This window comes from Micromys minutus, assembly GCF_963924665.1.
Source record: "Micromys minutus genome assembly, chromosome: 11".
Taxonomy (NCBI): Eukaryota; Metazoa; Chordata; class Mammalia; order Rodentia; family Muridae; genus Micromys; species Micromys minutus.
In genome coordinates this window covers 43,969,490-43,992,873 of record NC_137980.1, presented here as the reverse complement: position 1 = coordinate 43,992,873, position 23,384 = coordinate 43,969,490, and the positions used below count along the sequence as shown (strand labels likewise).

Here is a 23,384-nt window from a genome sequence, read left to right as displayed (position 1 = left end):
GATCCTATATTCACAATCTATCTGTTTCTATGAAAAACAAGCATATTTCTGAACTTCATAAGATACTAACAAGAGGGAAAAATAATAAAACTTAATGGACACTTGCAGATTCACTGGGGATTAAGAAGTTAACATGTGTAATTTGCAAAATCTCTGAACAGATTAACTTTTGACAAATGTTAAATCTTCGGTTTGGACATAAGCTTTGATAATTTAGAGAATTGTCAGCATGAACTCAATAAGCTACATAACAATAAGCAAAAAATATTTTGTTAGTACATATCACATATGCAGAGAACAATGTGATTGTCTTCTCATGTGGAAATAATTAATCCTAATGAGCACAGAATTAGTTTGAAATATAACTTTTAGTTTTCTACTTAACTAGTTACTACCCTAGTTAGGTAGAAATAATACCCTGAACAGGAATGGATGGGGCTTCACCTCTATATTCATGTCCAACTATTGTGAAAGACAAAAGCCCTTTTATACAGAGATAAATAACACTCACACGGTTGTTTGGCTCTATAAATTCAGATAATCTGTTGAGAGTCAAAGGAGTCACTTCTGTGAAAAGCAGATCATGTGCACAGATTACTGATGGGTGCAACATACAGGAAGATATGGATGTGGCTTCAAACATTCATGAATTATGCTACACCTGACAAAAAGATCATTGGCATATAAAGCAGGTGTTTAAGGAGGAGTGAAATTGGTTCGCCTCTTGTAGTAATGACGGACAACTGAAAATCATCCCAAATTATGTAAGCTGTAAACACTAGTTTGGGTCTAATTCACAAATTGATTTAGTAAGATTTTGAAAAGCCAGAGTGTGAAATGGACATCAATGTGCTAAGTGATCCCAGCAGGCTCTTATACAAAACTGTAGAGTTTGTTCATAGAAACAGTGGGTGAGTATAACATTCATGTTCATATAAACTACACTGATCATGTTTTCAAGCTAAAATATATATTCATAATACTGTGGGTCCTGTACAGACAAGTATCAAAGTAAACCCAAAAAGAATTTGCTTATTCTCTATGAATTTCTTTTGTATTAATGTATTGCTGAATCTTACCAGGACAAAGGCCTTTCATCTTTAAAAACAAAGACTTCTGAAAATAAAAACAAAATATTCATTGTTACAAGAATAGGAAAACATTGCATATAAAATGATCAGGCTCATAGCTAGTATCAATTTCTAGGAGAACAATCTAGCGACTATACTAGAGTAATTATTCATTTGTAGCCTATAACTTCATGACGAACTATTGCATTTCCTGTATATTTCAAATATATCAAACATTAATGCATAAACATGAATACCCATGTGTAACTGTGATGATCTTAAATAAACTCCCTCAGGCTGATAGAAAGCCCAATCCTTATGAGAAGAAGTATAATCAACTGTGATTCTTTTTAACTATAGCATAATCGTTCTGGAAAGAAATTATAGATTGAGTCTTATGGCACACAATGTGAATCCCAACACTTAGGAGGCAAAAGCAGATGGATCCCTGTGATCCTGTACAAACATAGCTACATATTAATGACACCATGTCTCAATTCCACACAGAAAAAGGAACACCCAGGCTGAGCTTCAAGCTGTACCCTGAGTTCTTTTCTCTAGCCACAATTCAACCCACCCTCAGCAGATCTGATGCACCAGGACCATCCAAGTTAGACCTCCTCTCTTGGAATCCACAGCCCAGGTTCCCTGAGATATACAGAGTCCCTGAATCTCCAACGTCAGGTCAAAGGCAGCCCAGCTCAGGACTCCTGTACCAGAAACACACAGGCATAATCTGTTGGCCAAAGACCAGCTTAAGAACAAAATCAAAAAGAGTCAAATCAATGTGACACAGGCAACATCAAGCAATCCTCTACAGCAATCCCAGCATATCTTAATACAAACAAAGCACAATGAAATGATGTTGAGTACAATCTTATGATCTTAATAGAGGAATTTAAAGGGGAAATTAGTAAATCTTTTTAAAAAATACATGAGAATAGAATGAAACAGGTGAAGAAAATGACTTAAACAATTCAATACCTACAAATGGTAAAAGAAGCAACAAGGAAACACAAATGTAGGGACATCAACTGATAACATACAGAATCAACTTAGCTGGGCCCTTGAACACTCACAGAGGCTGAACCACCAATCAAAGAGCACGCACAGGCTGCACATAGACACCCTACGCACATGGACCAGATGTGCAGCTTGGTCTTCATGTGGGTTCCCTAAAACTTGAACTCTTTCACTCTTGGTTACCTGCATTTTTAAACCTTTCTGCTATCTGGGCTGCCTTTCCTGGTCTAATGGGAGAGGAGCTAAAATCTATTCCCTTATTTCATATAGGGTGAGTAGGACCAGCTACTGTAGCCTATATTTATAGTCACTATAGTAATCTTACCTTCCGCGAACCTGACATGTTTCAATTTTCCATTCAGTGGTGAAGTTCTTTCACTGGGAATAGGTTTAAGAGTTTTCATTATTGTACTATTCATGAGAAATGCATTTACCAAGTGTTTTAAGTACATTATAATTGAGTCCCTCAAACAATCTTTTTCACACAGGATCTTACTATGTAGCCATGCTGGTCTAGAACTCACTCTACAAACCATGTGGGTGTTAAATCACAGAGAACTGTGTGTCTCCTATGTCCCGAAATATGAAAATAAATGCATGGGCCAACAGGCCTAGCCGATCAATTTTGAACTCATTTTTCAGCAATGGACTATCATTGTTGACTGCTATTTTTCCCACCTTGTCTCCAGACAAAAAATGAGGAATAGTTACCTCTCAAAATACTAACAACTGCAACACACACACACACACACACACACACAATCACACTTTAAAAAACATGGAAGGCATATTTGGGCTTGCCAGGTGGTAAGGAAGCTCTCTTGCCAGGTAGCTCTCTGCTGAATGGAACATTCAACACTCAAACAGATCATTAGGAAGCACTTGCTGCCTGTGATTATGGATTGTCTAATTCTAAAGAACTGGCTAATGCTTTCCTCTTTAGGGTCAGAGGTTATAAAATTTCAGACATAGGGACTGTGTGTGTTTATTCTTGTTAGAACACTTGCCAATGACACGTGTGCCCCTTAATTAGGTGAAAAACACTGTCAAAATGAAAAATACTGTAGTGGAGCAACAGCTGATCTAGCTTCTCCTCTTGGGCTTGGTGTCTGGCTTAGGAAGGGAACTAGTAAACTATGGAGTGAGCCCCGATACATGCTCTTCTTCTGTGGGGTTGGAAAAGTCTATTTTCCAGATCACACCTCATGTGTGCTAAGCTGACTCTGTGCCTACAAGTTTCTTCCAATCTTCCTATCATTTTAGGATTCCTGACTTTAGCCTTTGTCACTATCAAGACCAGCAGTAACTGTTGAAAGGAAGAAACTGTACCTGTTCTTCTCAGGCATTGCATGCACATTTGAACGGATTGCATGTGTAGTTGCAGGCTTTATGTGTGGAGTTTCAGGCTTTGCGTGGGCCTTTGCACCCAATTCGTTTAAAAAGTCTATCATTTCTGATTTGTCTTCAAAGGTTGCAAGTTGCAAGGGAGTCAAGCCATACTGTAATGGAAAACAACGTTACATTTTACTGAAAGTTCATCACAGATGTTGTGATCATGAACACACCCTGTAAATTGTGACAAGGGATCATTTTTTCTACAACACCTGCTATATATTCCCACACACAGCTGTATTCTTCACTTTGACACATCTGTTCCCTGTACATCACTGGCTATGAATACCACTCCATCCCAAAACTCTCCCTGACACTCAGTGGTTCCCGCCTTCTTAGCTTCATTTAGTAGGACCTGCAATGCCACAAACCTGAAACAGAAAGTTTACTGTGCCCCTGTTGAAGGACTGTGCTCAAACGGTCTGGAGCAGAATTTCTCAATCTATATTTCAAATATTTTTCTTTTCTAAAGTAAGAATTATATCACAAGCACAAATCATCTCCTATGTATATCATAACTTTTAAACACAAAATATTGGTTTTGCATATATTCTCCAGTGATCATATATTCTAATTTGCCTCTCACCTCTCTTGTTTTCCAGTCTAATCTCATCCCTGAGCCAAGCCCACACCAGTAGTTCTTAGCACAAGCCATTTCTACTTAATCTACAATCATTTAACTTGAAACAAATTTACTATTATTGTCTCTGTGTGTGTTGTGAGTGGTGTGTGTGGTTCTAAATCGTTTATTCTTGATTTTCAAAATCAAGGCCAATTCTGAGACTATATAGGCTGTGATTTTAGCAATAACTACCACAAAAATAAGAAAAACATATTTTAAGCCAAAAGCCTCCCTTTGATCAGATTCAGTGAGAATGCTTGAGCTTCTCGGTGTAGAAAGTCCAACAGAGTATCACTGCTAGTAGTGCAATTGGAATGAACTTGAATGATTTTACCTCCGTTTTGGCTTCAATATTTATGTTGTGTTCATGAAGCATTTTTGCGATAGTAACGTTTCCTCTGGACACAGCGTGATGAAAGACTGTATGCCCAATGGAATCAAAAACAGTTGCATCTGCATTATATTTTAAGAGTAGAGAAACACAATCCACGTTGTCTCTCTGGGCGGCCTGTAGAAATTGTACAAATGAATACCTCTTCAACTCATGGAAACCAAGGGAGACATTTCTACCATTGCACCAAATAGATTTCCTTCAGTCACACAAATTTTCAGTTATGCCCATTATCCCTCTATTTTGACATACATTCTTCTTAAGTACCTCAGGCTTGGCTAATTTTATAATCTCCCCACAACATCTCTTTCCAAGTGGTAGAATTTAAGGGTTCTGACAACAAGATGGTTACATATTCAAAGTTTTCAGGTCTGTGCTACTTGGCTGTTTTAGTGCAGAGATTGATGGTTTGGTATTTTCGGTCTTTTTGCCAATTGGACACAGGCTTAACAAACCAGGAAAGATCCTCACTTAAGTAACTGTCTCTACCAAGCTGTTCTCTGTGTAAATATGTGTGCTTTTTAAAAAATGTATTTAGATGGAAATAGGAAAATTTTGAATCTTGGGGTGGGAAATGCCAGGGGAGTAAGTCTCAGTAGTATAAAAAAACAAAAATGCTGAGCAAGCTTTGGTAAAGGTCATGGAAGAACTACATTCTCCACTGAGCTCCAGCTAAGTTTTTTCTCTAGTTCCTGAGTTGAGCTCCTGCCCAGGTTCCCCTTCAGGAGGAACTGTGATGTGTGCATGTGAGCCATATAAGCATTTCCTGTCCTGAGCTGGTTTTCCTGAGAGATTTATTACAGCAACAGAAACCAAAAAGTACAACCTCTAATCTACTTCATACCAAAAGAGATGGCCAAGAGCTACCTTAATCAAGGGGGTGCATCCTTCATCATCCTGGATGTTAATGTTGGATTTATTTTCTATTAAGAATTTCACTATATCCGGGTGATTGTGTGCACACGCATAATGCAGTGAAGACCTGCAAAATGAAAGAGCATTTAGAGACATCTTTGAATGGTAAAAAAGAGCCCCATCACTATGTAAGTACTACATAGTAGGAAGTTAAATTTCTTCTGATATGGGAAAGTAACTAAAGTTCTGTTATTAATTTATGTCTACTGAAACGTTCATTTGCTGTGCTTGGGATATACTGAATGGCTGATAGATGGGTGTTCTATCATGACCTTCATTCCTGCTCAAAGCAGCCTGTCTGAATGATAGAAAAGTTCCCAGTACATTGATCTCAATTTTGATTTAAAATTTATTCTCAGAGCTGGTACCATCTAGTTACTACTTGGGATTTCTATGAACTCTGTGACTGTATTTCCCCATCCAAAGCATGGAGATTGAGCATAGGAGCTTTCTTACATGGGGCTGCTGGGATGCTTCAGTTAGGATGGGCAAGAATGTTGCTAGAACAAGTCTTTCTAGCTCCTGAGAGCTCAGCCTTTGCTGGTCATGATGATTCATATTTTTGGTGATAACAAACACAGCATTTCAGTCAAGAAAAAACTGGATTCTAACCACAAAAGTCATACAAAAGTTTTTTATGCAAAGAAGTTTACATATATTTTTTCATTAAACCCTCTTTCCCAAACAGGTCTTCAATATGATAATCCTCCTAACTCATCCTAAATAGTAGCCAGTTACACTGTGGTTAAGTTTCTTTTAATTCACATTTAGCCTCTCTAACATTAGAATGTCACTAATCATTTCTGTTGTTTTAAAACTATAGCTGTCAAGATTTTTTAACATTGATTTTCTACAAAATGAAAGTTTCTATATCATGCAACCCCTGTGCCCTACTTTGAAAAAAAAATGACATAATCAGTGGTTTAATGGCACTTATGCAGATCACCTCTATCTGTTTACATTTTAACAACACAAATCCCAACACTCAGACATCAATACTTTGATTTATTTTCATGTCCAAATTTTAGGTTTATGCCCATGAGTAATGAACCTCTAATCAGTACAGGCAGGAGAATAACCTAGTCGTTAGGTGATACATTATCCATTGCATTTCTCCCACTAAATTGCAACAAAGAAACACCACATTCCTGCTTTGACATAGAATGGTCACTGTGTCCTTAGACTTAAACCAAATACTGGGAAAGTATCCCTACAAGGTGGTAACCTATGGCATCCGAGATTTCTTCCTTGAGATTCTAAAAGCTTTAAACATAATGAAAGTATGGTTCCAAAGATCATGACTCCGTTCATTTAGTAGTAACATTTATACAATGTAAGGGAAGCTTGTCTAGGCAGAGAAACAAAGGTAGAAGAATGGGAAGGTCTTGAGAAATAGTAGAAAATCTATTCTCTACAGATGATATCGAAGATATGTGTCAGGAAAACATAGACTGACACAATGAAAAAGGACAGTATGACAATTCAGTCTTTTTAAAGAAAACATTCCATAAGCAAAGGAATATTTTGAAATTATAAGGTATAATTTATTCTTCTCTTATTTATGGAAAGCTCCAACATAAAAACAAATTATCCATTAGAATTACAAACTGATCAGGAGCAGCTGAACTATGGAAAATCTATTCTTGTGTTGTTGATAGCCCTTCATACTCTACTACATGAAAGTGGGAAATAAGAAAGAGGAGTGGGGTGGTTGGTAAAACTGAATCGAGAAAACACTTGCCTTGAAACTCTGACACAAATGTGAGGACAAGGGGATTTCCACAGCTTACTTGCTTGCAAGTCTGTGTATCAGTGTGAAAAACAAATGCACCATTATTTCAGTGAGTGAACATAGTTATAAATGCGAGGGACCATGCTGGGGGGAACACACAGTGAGGCCTGATAACCTGAGTTCAGTTCCCAGAACCCACAATAGACTTAACACAACTGTCAAATGTCATTGCCCTCTGACCACGACACACTCTTTCTACAAGTGAGGGGCACAGAAAAGTGAGAGAAAGACAATGTCTATCTTTCCTACACATGTGTTATCTCTACAAACACAACATGTACACAAGGTGAAAATGGAGAGAAGGGTCATGCGTCCAGGTCAAAATGTCTTTGTTCCATCCATTAGGAAACAGGTCATACTGATCTAAGATTCCTCAGTGATTTTTTTCTTTGTATTAAAGTAAACAATTTAACTTAGGATGAAATTTCCAATGTTTTTTTTAGTATTAACTGCTTATATATTATGAAAATCTAGACAGGTGGCTTGGCAGTTAACAGCTCTAACTTTGTTTCTTAGGGGATTCTGTTTTCATTGCTAGTACCAACATGGTAGCTTACAACTATCTATATCTCCTGGTCTAGAAGATCCAGCACCATGTTCTCTGACACACGTGGTGTAATGAAAATACACATAGGCAAAATACCCATGTGTATGTGTCTGTAATGTTGTGTCTACAGAATTTAAGAGTAAACATAAAAATAAAATTATGTAGTGTCATTAAGGCCTAGGAAATGCTAATAGACAGTGGGCAGGTCTCCTATGCCTTAGAGCATGTTTCGGGTATAAAACACAGGGGCCCCAAGTAAAAATGAGCCCAGGTATTTCCGCTCCCTTCTCTCAGGATGTAGTACTGGAAGGTAATTTTTATCCCTACTTAACCCCGAGTCTAACTTGGCCTCCGGTTCGGAACAGTTCCCACCTCCCTCCATCCCACCCTCACCAGTGTCAAATGGCATTACCTGCCCCGCCTGTCACATTCATCGACATCACGTTGACTGGAGAGGATCAATCTCTCTACTTTATCGAGGTCCCCAACACTGGCCGCTCGTTGTAATTTACCCACCGGGTCATACCCAATCAAATTGAGGGGGAACCTCCTCCTTTGCTGAGGGCACAGACATCCGAATATCAAACAGCAATGCCGCAGGCGGGTATACCAGGGTCTTCTTTGGTGTGATCTTAATCGCTGGGCATCATAATTGAGATCTTCCTCCATTTTGGAGGCCTAGGGCCTCCCAGGACCCCAGGCCCTTCTAGCCCTCTATTCCTTACTCTTTAGTGGATTGCTGCCTCCCAATCTATACAAATACAAGTTTTCTATAACCGAAAATCTTACTACAGCAGAGAAAAGTCTCCTGGCAATTCAGGCTCAACTGAACTATGCTTCAGAATCTGGGAGTTCAGCTGTTGCTGGCAACACCACAGTGACATCAGTAACATTCCGTGACCAAATAATGATTTGAGTTGTTTAGGTTTCTCTCTCTCTCTCTCTCTCTCTCTCTCTCTCTCTCTCTCTCTCTCTCTCTCTCTCTCTCTCGCTCTCTCTCTCTCTCTCTCTCTCTCTCTCTCTCTCTCTCAGTGTTTGTGAGTTTGTGTGTGTGTGTGTGTGTGTGTGTGTGTGTGTGTGTGTGTGTGTATTAAACCAAGTGTGGAGTGCTCCCTTGGCCCCTCCTGTTATTATGGAGGTCTGGGATGGAAATTGTGATGAAGATGCTCAGTTTTGGGGGCTGGGTTGGGACAGGGACTCCACAGCAACTGAGAGCCTCTCTCTTGCTCTCAGAATCCTTGCTTTGTGGTGGGTAGTCAAGGGTTTCTTACTTCTATGACTCCATGGAGGACATAAAATCCACTACCCCTTTCCTCTAGCTGTATTCATTTTTATCTCAGCCAGGGTGTCTATTCCTGCACAAATCATCATGACAAAGAAGCAAGTTGAAAAGGAAAGGGTTTACTCAGCTCAGACTTTCACACTGCTGTTCATCACCAAAGGATGTCAGATCTGGAACTCAAGTAGATCAGGAAGCAGGAACTGATGCAGAGGCCATGGAGGGATGTTACTTACTTGCCTCATTCCTTATAGTACCCAGGTCTACAAACTCAGGGATGGCATGAACCACAATGGGCCAGGCCCTCCCTCCTTGATCCCTAGTCAAGAAAATGACTTACAGCTGGATGTCATGGAGGCATTTCCCCTGCTGAGGCTCTTTACTATGTGATAACTCCAGCATGTGTCAAGTTGACACAAAACCAGATATTATAATTGTCACACCAAAAAATGAAATTCACAAAGATGTCATTGAGAGCAATGCTAGCTCCAGCATCCAAGATGGAAGAATGGGAGTTGTTGATGAAGTTGCAGGCACAACCTAGTCTCAGTGTACTGGGGTCTCGGCAGCCTGCTTCACATCCTTCTTGATGTCATTATATTTAGCGATTTTCTCCAGGCAGCAAATCCATTCATCATCTTGTCTAAGGATGAGCCTGGCACTGCACAAGAGGATGAAGCTGTCTCTGGAACAGGGAGGCCCAGAGACTCATAGACTTGGTCCCTAAGTTTATGCTCTGGGCATGCCTACTTCAGACACAAATGCCTGGAGCCCACTGTCTTCAGGGCATGTGCAAAGCACTGACTGTTTTGAAACTGTTGTAGATCTGCCTGCATGGCCTTCAAAGTGAATGCTGAGGGAGGTTAGGTGATGGTTCATATCATTTGCAGCCCGGCAGCCCTGGCAATATGTGGACCTAAGACTACCATGATGGTTCAATAAATAAATAAATAAATACATCATCCCCAGTTAGCAAACTCAGACCCAATACCACACATGCTCTGTGTTTCCTTTTCATGTGTAAAATTAAAGGACTGTATTGTGTGATGCCACATAGGAAACCATGTTTACCTTCTTGTTGCCTCTTGCCTCCTCTCTTCCTTTTTCTCCCAACCATACCCCTCCTATTCCCTTTCCCTTCCCCTCTCTCTCCTCATGCTCATGGCTGGCCTCTTCTTCTCTATTTCTACCCCCTCTCTGTCTCTCTCTCTACTTCTACTACCCTCTCCCATGACATAAATAAACTCTATTCTTTAATACACTGTCATATAGCTGGTCCCTCAGGGGGAAGGGATTCTCAACATGGGCTCCCCAGCATCTCTTTTGCCTCCAGCTTTTGGTCTGGGACAATGGCCCTGCAGGAGCCTTGGGCAGGCAGAGTGCTCCAGGCTCTAGCCATTCCTAGGGCCAGTTAGGATGGTGGTGATTATTTCAGCAGGGACCCTGGCCCTGCTGTCAGTCCCTAGGGAAACCATGAAAGCAGGCCTCCTACTTAACATTGGCATACCTACCAGATCACACAAGTAGTCCCCAGCCATGGTGGCAGCACAGGTTCTTCCTCTCCCACCGAGGGGCGGGGTGGTGTGCCCCTTGACCTGATCTGCTAGCCTTGCTTTTCCACCACAGAACCAATCCCCCTCCCTGTATGTGATTGCCGCCAGTGCGGCAATGCACTTTCTTACCTGTGTGCAGTAGTGCCTGTCTCAAACATGTTGTGTTTCCCTTTATTATCTTCAATCTTATTCTGCCTGCTAGATTAAAGTTTTATTTATTCTAAGCCAGATTTCAGACAGCATTGACAGCTAATGTAACTGCAGCTTAACAACTTAAAGAAACAGATTTCTATTTTCTAACAAGTAGCTCAGATATATGGTTACTTTCTTATGGAAGCTCAGGTTCCATTAATGCTTCATGTTTCCTCTTGATGAACTTCCTTCGCCACTACAAATAATTCTTGCTCCTTCTGCTCCATAAAGGCTCATCTGAAATTGTTTACATTTTTAACTCATGTGGTTATCTCTTTTATAAACTTATAAGCTACAGGAAACCCAATCAGATCTACCTACAATCGACCAAATAAGACGCCACACATATATATACATCTGCACAAAGCTCACTACCTATTCTAAAGGTTGGGATTCCTCTAGATTTCAAATGTGGCTTACAAATGTACATCTAAGAATTTTTCTTTCTTTTCATGACTATAGCTCCCACCTCATGGGCAACTGGAATAGATAAACCACATGCCACACGGTTTCACTTTTCCTGATACCAGATCATGGCTAAGGCTCCCTCACAGACATCTGCAAATTGGTAGAGACTATGACTACTGTTGGCAGAGAGAATCCCCGGTTTGCCAAACAATGCCTGGCCAGCCTTTGCGGGCAAAGAGGGTTAATTCTCTATAACCACACTTTTGAGACATTGACCATTGAGAAGGTCCCTTCAAAAGTGCCCTTCAGTGCATACCTTCTCCCAGGGTACTAGCAGCCAGTTCACTCAGCCCAAGACAAGGCCTGGCAAGGGCACTCTCTGCCAGATCCTGGTTCTGGCAAAGCCACCAGGAGTTGGAGTGACGACTCTTGACCCCTACCCATAGACGAAACTTTCCTACCAAGTTTTGTCCATTGGGACGACAGCTTAATAGCTTGGTAGCTCCTCCATGTCCCTTCTTCCCAATGGGCAATTCAATGTCTCAAAACCTGTCACTAGGCTTCCCACTGGGATGTCTCCTGGAAATTTTCAAATCTCTAAACTGACACCTCAGCTAAAGACATCTAAATTGATACACCTCTACAACAATGTTTGGACTCAGTATCCACTAGATAATGACTCCAAATGGTACCCTAGACTCATTAATTTTATGAGAACTTCCCTCATACTGCCAACAATATGGTAAATGGAAAATGGTTCCCTATGCATGGGTATTTATCTATCTCTGCTCTAATTCCTACCTGTGTTCTTCTTATAAGCTCACACACCTCCTGTTAGCAATGAGGCAATAAGGCAGATGACACCACAGCTCTCATCCAGCCAATGAGCCATCCTCTCTATGTCGCTGCAAATCCAAACCTCTATCTCAGCTTCTACTCATGCTACTCCAAGATTTTCAAAACCCTCCCTTCCACAGCCAGACTTTCATGTGGACGTGAGCATGCCACCTAGCCTCAAGCAGACCTGCCGATGCCCCTTCCCTCCCTATCTTGTCCTGTTCTGTGTCGAAGTCTTATAATCTGATGTTCCATGCTTTACATATGATTCTCACTAATAATTTACTTCCTGAGGAAAGCCAGAGAGTTTGGGAGCAGAAATAGTACATGCAGACAAAATCCATCAAACAGATAGACACTAACATAGACCCTGAAAACCCAGAAGGTAAAAAACTTCTAATGACAATTTTTTTCTTTTTTTTTTTATTTTACAACTTTATTTTACAAAACAAAGATAAATGTACTGATTTTAAGCATTTTTGCATAAAATTATACGATACATTTTGTCAGTACTTTTTTTCAGATTTTAAGATAATTTTTACATACAACTATATGAATATATATTTTTAGTCAGTTCTTGATTTTTTTAAAGGTTTGATAGTATGCATTGAAAACTTAATCGTTACAATGAGCATAAAGTACATGTAAAACATAATGTAACATGGATATAGTCAACGTTTTCTTGTTGTGTAAAGATTTCTTTGTTTTGTTTTGTTTTGTTTATTTCTTGGACTTCATACAGTCTGTGAGTTGTTTCTGGGGAAGTGCGAGCCTCTGGGGTTAGCATCCCACTATCAATGACTGCATATTATGTCTGTTCTTTTGTGACTGGGTTATCTCACTCAGGATGATATTCTCTAGATGCAGCCATTTTCTTAAGAATTTGGTGAAGTCATTGTTTCTGGTGGCTGAGTAGTATTCCTTTGTGTAAATGTACCACAATTTTTGTATCCATTCATCTTCTAAAAAACATCTGGGTTCTTTCCAGCTTCTGGCTATTATAAATAAAGCTGCTATGAACATTGTGGTGCATATATCTTTGTTGTGTATTAAAGTGTCTCTGGGGTATATGCCCAGAAGTGGAATAGCTGGATCTTCAGGTAGTACTATATCCAATTTTCTGAGGTATCGCCAGAATGATTTCCAGAGTGGTTGTATTAGTTTGCAACCCCACCAACAGTGGAGAACTGTTCCTCTTTCTCCACAACCTCGCCAGCATCTGCTGTCATCTGAGTTTTGGATCTTGGCCAATCTGACTGGTGTGAGGTGGAATCTCAGGGTTGTTTTGATTTGCATTTCCCTGATGGCTAAGGATGTGGAGCACTTCCTCAGATGTTTCGCAGCCATTCAATGTTCCTCAACTGAGCGTTTTGTTTAGCTCTGTACCCCATTTTTTAATAGGGTTATTTGATTCTCTGTTGTCTAGCTATTTGAGTTCTTTGTATACCTTGGATATTAGGTCTCTATCTGATGTGGAGTTGGTAAATATCTTTTCCCATTCTGTTGGTTGCCATTTTGTTTTCTTGACAATGTCCTGAGTCTTACAGAAACTTTGCAATCTCATTAAGTCCCATTTGCTAATCTTTGACCTTAGAGCTTGAGCCATTGGTGTTTTATTCAGAAAATTTTCTCCTGTGCCTATGTGTTCTAAGGTTTTCCCTACTTTCTCATCTAATATTTTAAGTGTATCTGGTTTAATGTGGAGATCTTTGATCCACTTACACTTGAGCTTTGTACGAGGAGATTAAAAGGGTCTATTTTCATTCTTTTGCATGCTGAGTGCCACATGGACCAGCACCATTTGTTGAATAGGCTGTCCTTTTTTTATTGAATGTTTACAACTCCTTTGTCAAAAATCAGGTGACCATATACATGAGGGCTCATTTCTGGATCTTCTATTCTATTCCACTGATCCACATGCCTATTTGTGTACCAGTACCATGCAGTTTTCAGCACAATTTCCTTGTAATATAGATTGAGGTCAGGAATAGTGATTCCCACAGATGTTTTCTTGTTGCTGAGGATGGATTTCGCTATCTAGGTCTTTTGTTATTTCATAGGAAATTGCACATTGATCTTTCCAACTCAATGAAGAACTGTGATGGAATTTTGATGGGGATTGCCTTGAATCTGTAGATTACTTTTGGTAGGATGGCCATTTTTAAAATGTTGATCTTTCCAATCCATGAGCAAGGGAGATCTTTCCATTTTCTGAGATCATCCTCAATTTCCTTCTTTAGAGGTTTGAAGTTCTTGTCTTACAGGTCCTTCACTTGCTTAGTTAGAGTCACACCAAGGTATTTCATAGTTTTTGTGACGATAGTGAAGGGTACCTTTTTCCCTAATTTCTTTCTCCACATGTTTGTCCTTTGAGTATAGGAAGGCTACTGATTTGTTTGAGTTAATTTTGTTTCCCTCCACTTTGCTGAACTTGTTTATCAGCTGTAGGAGTTCTCTGGTGGAATTTTTGGGGTCACTTAAATACACTATCATGTCATCGGCCAAGAGTGATGTTTTTATCTCTTCCTTTCCGATTTGTATCCCCTTGATCTCCTTTTGCTGTCTAATTGCTCCAGCCAGGACTTCCAGTACTATGTTGACTAGGTAGGGGGAGAGTGGGCAGCCTTGTCGAGTCCCTGATTTTAGTGGGATTGCTTTAAGTTTCCCACCATTAAGTTTGATGTTGACTGTTGGTTTGCTGTATATTGCTTTTATTATGTTTAAGTATGGACCTTGGATTCCTGTTCTTTCCAGGACTTTTAACATGAAGGGGTGTTGAATTTTGTCAAATGCTTTCTCAGCATCTAGTGAGATGACCATGTGGTTTTGTTCTTTGAGTTTGTTTATATGGTGTATTACATTGATAGATTTCCTTATATTAAACCATCCCTGCATCCCAAGGATGAAGCCTACTTGGTCATGATGAATGATCGTTTTGATGTGTTCTTGGATTTGGTTTACAAGTATTTTGTTTAGTATTTTTGCATCAATGTTCATAAGTGAGATTGGTCTGAAGTTCTCTTTTCTTGTAGGGTCTTTGTGTGGTTTAGGTACTAGAGTTATTGTAGCCTCAAAAAATGAGTTAGGTAGTATTCCATCTGATTCTATCTTCTGGAATAGTTTGGACAGTATTGGTGTTATGTCCGCAATAAATTTCTGATAAAATTCTGCACTGAACCCATCTGGACCTGGGCTTTTTTTGGTTGGGAGGCTTTTTATGACTTCTTCTATTTATTTAGGTGTTATAGGGTTATTTAGATGGTTTACTGGGTCCTGGTTTAACTTTGGGATCTTGTATCTGTCTAGGAATTCGTCCATTTCCTCCAGATTTTCCAATTTTGTGGAGTATAAGTTTTGTAGTAGGATCTGATGATTTCTTGAAATTCCTCAGTTTCAGTTGTTATGTCTCCACTTTCCTTTCTGATTTTGTTAATTTGTATACTCTCTCTTTGCCCTCTAGTTAGTCTGGCTAGGGGTTTATCAATCTTCTTCATTTTCTCAAAGAACCAACTCTTGGTTTTGTTGATTTTTTCAATGGTTCTTTTTGTTTCTATTTGGTCTATTTCTGCCCTAATTTTGATTATTTCTTGCCGTCTACTCTTCTTGGGTATATCTGCTTTTTTTTTGTTCTAGGGCTTTTAGCTGTACTGTCAGGTTGCTGATGTAAGCTCTCTCGAGTATCTTTTTGGAAGCACTTAGGGCTGTGAGTTTTCCTCTCAGTACTGCTTTCACTGCATCTCATAGGTTTGGGATATGTTGTGTTTTCGTTTTCAGTGAATTCTAGAAAATCCTTAATTTCTTTATTTCTTCTTTGACCCCGCTATCGTTTAACAGAGTGTTGTTTAGTTTCCATGTGTATGTGGGTATTTTCTTGTCTTTGTTGTTGTTAAAGACCAGCTGTAGACCATGGTGATCTGAGAGGATGCATGGGAGTATTTCAATCTTCTTATATCGATTGAGGCTCGTTCTGTGTCCAATTATGTGGTCAATTTTTGAGAAGGTGCCATGGGGTGCTGAGAAGAAGGTGTATTCTTTCACTCTAGGATGATATGTTCTGTATAAGTCTATTAATTCTAGTTGGTTCAAAGACTCTGCTAGCTTTGCAGTGTCCTTGTTCAGTTTCAGTTTCCATGATCTGTCCATTGGTGAGAGTGGAGTATTAAAGTCTCCCACTATTATTGTGTGGGGTGAAATGTATTTTTTGAGCTTTAGTAGGGTTTCTTTTATGAATGTGGGTGCTTTTTGATTTGGAACATATATGTTAAGGATTGAGAGTTCCTCCTGACAGATTTCCCCAGTAATGTGTAAAAAGTGTCCTTCCTTATCTTTCTTGATAACTTTTGGTTGGAAATTTACTTTATTCGATATCAGAATAGCCACTCCAGCTTGCTTTTTGGGGCTGTTTGCTTGGAAGTTTTTTTCCCACCTTTTTACTCCGAGATAGTGTCTGTCTTTGTCTCTGAGATGAGTTTCCTGTATGCAGCAAAAGGCTGGATTTTGTTTATGTATCCAGTCTGATAGTTTATGTCTCTTTATTGGGGAGTTGAGTCCATTTATGTTAATAGATATCAAGGAATAGTTGTTTCTGTTTCCTGCCATTATTGCTTTTGTGGGTTGAGTTGTGTCTATGTCTTTTTCTTCTTTTAGTTTTCTTGTTTAGGAGTTTTCTTGTTTTTACTAGGCTGTATTTTCCCTCATTGTATTGGGTTTTCCACCTATAATTCGTTGTAGTGCTGTGTTTGTGGTCAGATATTGTGTAAATTTTGATTTGTCTTGAAATATCTTCCTCTTTCCATCTATGGTGATTGATAGTTGCTGTGTATAGCAGCTTGGGCTGGCACCTGTGCTCTCTTAGGGTGTGCATGATGTCTGTCCAGGCTCTTCTAGTTTTCATAGTGTCTGTTGAAAAATTGGGTGTGATTCTGATTGGTCTGCCTTTATATGTTACCTGACCTTTTTCCCTTACTGCTTTTAGTATTCTTTCTTTGCATTGCGCACTTGGTGTTTTGACTATTATGTGTCTGGAGGTATTTCTTTTCTGGTCCAACCTATTTGGAGTTCTGAAGGCTTCTTTTATGCTTGTGGTCATCTCATTCTTGAGGGTAGGGAAGTTTTCTTCTACGATTTTGTTGAAGATATTTACTGTGCCTCTTAGTTGATACTCTTCTCCCTCTTCTATTCCTATTATCCTTATTTTCGATCTTCTCATTGTGTCCTGGATTTTTTGGACATTTTGGGTTTGGAGCTTTTTGTTTTTGCATCTTCTCTGGCTGTTTTTTCTATGTTTACAATGTTATCTTCTGCCCCCAAGATTCTCTCTTCCATCTCTTGTAATCTATTGAAAATGCTTGCTTCTGTGACTCCTGATTTCTTTTTTAGGTGTTCTACCTCTAGGGTTATCTCTTTTAGTGATTTCTTTATTGTGTCAATTTCCATTTTAAATTCCCTCTTCCATTCCTTCATCTCTTTGGTTGTGTTTTCCACTAGTTCTTTGAGTTCTTTGAGTGTTTTTCTTGCTTCCTCTTTAAAAGCTTCTGAATCTTTTTGCTTTTCCTCCCTTTCTTGTTTAAGTATCTCTATCAGCATCTTGATGTATGATTTCAGGTCTGTGTCTTCTTTTTCTCCAGTGTTTGGCATTCCTATGTTTGCTGTTGTGGGAGAGCTGGGTTCTGAAGTTGCCAGGTTGTCTTGGTTTCCTTGGGATATACTCTTTCGCTTTCCTCTTGCCATTTTGTTGTCAGTGATATGTTCTTGCCTTTCCCTTGTATCTGGTCTGTGTCCCTGGGTCTTCACTGGTCTAAATGGCAGATGGGCTGAACCCTGTTCTATGCCTCAGAGTCGCCGGGTGGAAACAGAATTTCCAGAGTTCTGTTCCTTGTCCCTGGATCAGGCAGGGCTGGGGGTGCGCTTACAGTGTGCACTCTGCAGAGATCTCTCTGCTCCCTGGCTGCCCAGGTCTCCCACTTGCCAGTCTTTAAAGCTTTAAACGCTGCTGATCCGTGTGGTGGGTGGGCTGCGCCCTGTTCTGCGCACTCTTATTTTGTTTTTCTTGCATGATTATTTCCTTGCTTTTATTAGTGTATATCTTCCCTCCTTGAATCGTATTTTCGATCTATAATCTTTTGTACATGGAGATTTGTGGTCAGACATTGTGTAAATTTGGTTTTGTCCTGGTATATCTTGGTCTCTCTATCTATACATATTCAGAGTTTTGCTGAATATAGTAACATGGTCTGGCATTTCTGTTTTCTCAGAGTCTGTATGATGTGTGTCCAGGATCTTCTAGGTCTCATTGTCTCTGTTGAAAAGTCTGCTGTAATTCTGATTGATCTGCCTTTATATATTACATATCCTTTTTCCCTTACTGGTTTTAGTATTGTTTTGAACATTTTGTGTTTTGATTAGTAAGTGCCAGGCAGAATTTTATTTTTTTTCTAATTTATTTGGAATTCTGTAGGCCTCTTTTATGATCATGGCCATCTCCTTCTTAAGGGCAGGGAAATTTCCTTCTATGATTTGGTTGAAGATATGTACTGTGCCTTTTACTTAATATCATTACCCTCTTCTAATATCTAATATTCTTACCTGTCCTTCTCCATATGTTTTGGATTTCCTGGAATTTTTGGTAAGGACATTTTTGGTTTTTGCATCTTTTCTGGCTGTTTTGTCTGCTTTCTATATTGTCTTATGCCCCCGATGACCTCTTTTAATTCTTGTAACTAGTCGGTGATGCTTTTATCTAAGATTCCTGATTTCATGCTGAAGTTTCCTATCTCCAGGTTTATCTCTATTGCTAGCTTGTCTTTTTTCCATTGCTTTGGATCTTGTGCTTTTCTCTTGCCATCTTGTTGTCAGTGATTGTAGTGGATCTTTTTCTTTCTGACTGGTGCTTGTTTCTCCGATTGGTCTGAGGGCTGTTGGGCTAAGGAGAGAGATTGCTCCTGGGTGCTCAGCTCTTTGTGGGCAGGCAATGACTTCTGATGATAGTCACTCAGTTCTGTTTTCCTTGGCTCAGGTGTGAGTGCTCTTGTGAGACAGTACTGTTAGCTCAGCCAACTTCAACAGGTCCTTGACTCCTAATAGCACAGACCCAGCACTTTTGCTGGCCAAAAGGACTTTATTCCAGAGAGAACAATGCTCCCTCAGCTCTGAGAACACCTGGCATTTCCTCACCAGAAATTCTTTTTTTTTTTTTTTAATGAAAATAAGCTTTATTACATCAAGTAATAAATACAAAGATGCAACGGTTTCAGTCGTTTTCTTCCAGATGTTGTGATTGGCTCACAGTAAACATGGAACTGAGATCTACAGTCTCAGGACAGACATTTGCAAGGTGCTTGAAAGGTTGGGTAGATTGCTCTTTCTTCTGTATTTATAACCTGTGCATTGTAAAGATTGACTTCAAAGCACTCAGTCATGCAATCGCTTAAGCAGAGCAGTTCCATGAAGCAGGGTCTACGCTGTACACAGGCGGGCCAACTACTAAGCAAATGTGCTGTGGTTTGCACTCAACTCCTGAGAGGCAGGTGAGCTCATGGAAAGGAAGTCAACTGGGGTGATGCAAATGGAAAATGTATCCAAAGGGAAGTTAAAGGGGACACTGGTATTTGGGGACAAACAATAGCTTGCTGTGAAGTGGCTTCACAAACATCTTTCAAATGCTTGAAAAGAAAAGAGCCAGGTCATTCCTAACTACTTAAAATGCACATCATCAGTTACAGCAAAATGTCTTCCCAATCTTTTGAGTGTGGGTTCAGAGCTTAATGACTGTGGTAGAAAAATTACTGCCATTTTGAACAAAGCTTCTCATCTCCATGGGGTAGTAAGATGGGCCTTCAGACTGACCAGGGGCTAGGACCTGGCATTACCTTCTGTTTCAGCCAAGCACTCCCGAACCAGGCTTCGGGCATGAATGATGCCCCGTTTTAGCCTCTCCATGGCGCTCTTGCTACCTGGGTCTGATCTCTTTCCCCAACTCTTCAATTATGGCCAGCAGCTCTGCATCTTTACTCTGAGGCACCCGGCTATTTCCAGTTCCCTGGGTGTACCCTAGCGATGGAGGCCAATAGTCACTCAGCAGCTGACGATATTGGGAGGAGGTCGCCATGCTAGTAGATGGTGAATGGACACTTCCGGCGTTGAGGGCGGCGGCGGGCATGTGCGCGGTCAAGTTCGGCTTGTAAGACATCCCCGCGGGCAGCGGGCGCGCCGGGCAGAGCCAGGCCAGGCCGCGAGCGCGACGGCGGCGGCAAGGCCGAGGCCCCGGCCGGGCGGCCCCGCGTCCCCGCACCCGTCCGAGCGCCTGCCGGGAGCCCGCGCACTTTTTGTTGTCACCAGCTCGGGCCGCGCCGGCAAATATGGCCATCCCTCACCCTGCCGCCGCCGCAGTATATCACCCATACATCGGGCGCGGGGCGCAGGGGCGGCCGCAAACTTTGAACCCAGCCGGTGCTGGGCCCGGCCCGGACCGGGAGGGGGCGGCGGGAGTCCCACCAGAAATTCTGAAGGCCTTTGCATTAGGCTTACCGTTGGTCCAGTTTAAAAATCACCTGTGCAGCTGATATGAGAGCTTAGCTCATTGGGAGCAGATCCTGAATCCCTTTGGTGGAGACCTAGCCATCACTGTTGGCTGGAAAGGACCCTTTCTCATAGAACAGGGAGCTCCCTGCTCTCTGAGAAGACCTGGAGTGTCCTCCCCAGACCTGTGTCTCAAGCTCAGCCTTCATTCAGGTGAAGAAGCACATGTGCACCTATTCTTAGAATCAGGTTTCCAAAGGCAGATACTGACTCCTGATGACAGAGACCCAGCACTCTGTATGGGCGGCAAAGGACCCTTTTGCAGAGAGCACTGTGCTCCCTTCACTCCCAGTACTCCCATTCTGACCTATAATAATTTCTTTAATTATATTGCTACACATATAAAAGTAGGTATATTCAAATACACAGACTAAAAGTCATGAACTAAAGACCATCCCTTTACCTGTAGATAGAGACTGGGAGAATACCCAACATCCTTCATGACAAAAGTCTTAGAGAGGGGCTGGAGAGTTGACTCAGCGGTTAAGAGCACTCTCTGTTCTTCCAATGGTCCTGAGTTTAATTACAAGCAAGCACATAGTGGTAAACAACCAACTGTAATTGAATCTGATGCTCTCTTCTATTGTGTCTGAAGACAGTGACAATGTACTCATATACATAAAATAAATAATCGTTTTTAGTGTGATTTGCAGGAATCCTACATCCAATGTCATACCAAATAGAAAGAAACGCAAAGCATTTCCCTTATAATCTGGACTAAGACAAGAATTTCCACTTTCTAAGACCCATTGGTACTTGGATTCATAGCTACAGCAATAAAGCATTTAAAGGAAATCCAGGAAACACCAGGAGGAAAGGAAGAAGTGAGATATCCTTATATGTAATACAATTTTATACATATATAACCCAAGAAAGTATACTAGAAGATTTTAAGAGCTGATGAACGCCTTCAGCAAAGTAGGAAGATAAAAAATGAATAGACCACTTATTTACCAATTATAAATGTACTGAGAAAGATATCAAAAAAAATAACTCCTCACAATGACCTAGAGAAAAATCACCTCAGGATGTATATAGTCGTGCAAATGAAAAACAAGTACATTAAAATCTTTCAGACACTGCAGAAAGAAATTGAAGACACTGATAGGTGAAAAGATATTCCATGCTCATGGAGTAGAAAGATCAAAATTGTGAAAAGTTCGGTCCTTTTAGGTCTTGAAAGATTTGATTAAGCACCATCAACAAAGAAACTTGGGATGGAGGGAGTTTATTCAGCTCACACTTCCACATCACTGTTCATCATCAAAAGAAGTCAGGGCTGGAAATAATAAAGGGCAGGAAACCAGAGGCAGGAGCTGATGCAGAAGTCATGGAGAAATGCTGCTTACTGGCTTGACCCTATGGCTCTTTAGTCTGAGTTCTTATAGAATTTATGTCCTCCAGCCCAGGATGGCACAACCCAAAATGAGCTGGGCCCTCCCACATTTATCACTAGTTAAGAAAATGTCCACACAGTGGTTTTCATATCATTCTGTAACATGGTCTAATACCAATCATCTCTCATATTCTCTCACTCGATCTCTCCCTCACACTCTGGGGAAAATGAAACTCCCAGATTTCAACAGAGGGTGATACAAAGCCTGAATCAGCTATCTTCTGTAACCAGGTAATTGCCACGTGTGAGAATGGAATACCAACCCGGGCACAGATCCTTCAACCTGCAACTTGCTCAAAAGATATGTTGCAGCTATGGAGGCACAGAACTTGTGGAAATTGCCAACAATTGATGGATCTAACTGAGAGGCCACGGCATGAAAGGGAGTCAATTATCCCATTCTGCCTGATGACCAGAAGTAGAGGCTGGATAGCCCAGAGAACTAGGTTAGGAAAAATAACAATCAAATGATCCCTAATTATATTTTGCTCTGTTCACAGACTTGTGTCTAGCCCAATCATCATCAGAGAGACATTTTCTCGCAACAGAGACCCACAGCCAAACATTAGATGGAGGGGAAGAGCTAATTAATGATTTTCATCAGGTCCCTCCCCTTGGAAATCAGGGAAACCCATAGAAGAGGGAAAGGAGATACCAGGACATGAAGAACAGAGATCAGAATAAAACAACTTACAAAAACAACTAAGTGAGACTCGAGGTCTCACAGAAATTAAAGCTGCAACCACAAAACCTACATGAGTTTGTGCTAGGTCCTCTGCAAATGTTATGATGATTAGCTTTTTTTTTTGTGGGAGTGGGGTATATCTGACTATTTCTATGGCTGTTGGGACACTTTTCCTTTAATGAGTTGCCTCTCCCAAGCCCTGAAATGAGGAGGTGTGCCTATTCTTATTGACACATGTTATGCTGTGTTCAGTGATATCCCTGGGAGGCCAGCTGTCTTCCCTAGTGAAACAGGAAAGAAAATCTAGAGGACAGATCAGGGGATTGGGGAAAGTGGAGGGGGCTGTAGAAGAATTTTTATAAATATGTGTTATAAAAACTATGAAGAATAAGAAGAGGAAAAAGAAAGAAGAAGAAGAAGAAGAAGAAGAAGAAGAAGAAGAAGAAGAAGAAGAAGAAGAAGAAGAAGAAGAAGAAGAAGAAGGAGGAAGAGGAGGAGGAGGAGGAGGAAAAAGAAGAAGAAGAAAGAAGAAGAAGAAAGAAGATCACAAACAAGAACAAGAAAAAGAAAAAAGAAGAGGAAGAAGAAAAAGGAGATGAAGAACAAGAACAAGAACAAGAAACGATCTACAAGCTTGCATATAGACTAAACATCTCGAGTACTAGTCTCAATTGAAATACCTCCTCAAAATGACTCTAGGCTATG

At 40.5% G+C, this 23,384-nt stretch overlaps 1 pseudogene across 1 annotated transcript; it reads right to left on the bottom strand.

The window, feature by feature from the left end:
* Nucleotides 1-19,519: 19,519 nt before the first annotated feature.
* On the bottom strand, nucleotides 19,520-20,209 carry LOC308427614 (cyclin-dependent kinase 2-associated protein 1-like; annotated as a pseudogene). Its single transcript has one exon. The product of its transcript is annotated as a cyclin-dependent kinase 2-associated protein 1-like (transcript).
* Between the last annotated feature and the right edge of the window lie 3,175 nt (nucleotides 20,210-23,384).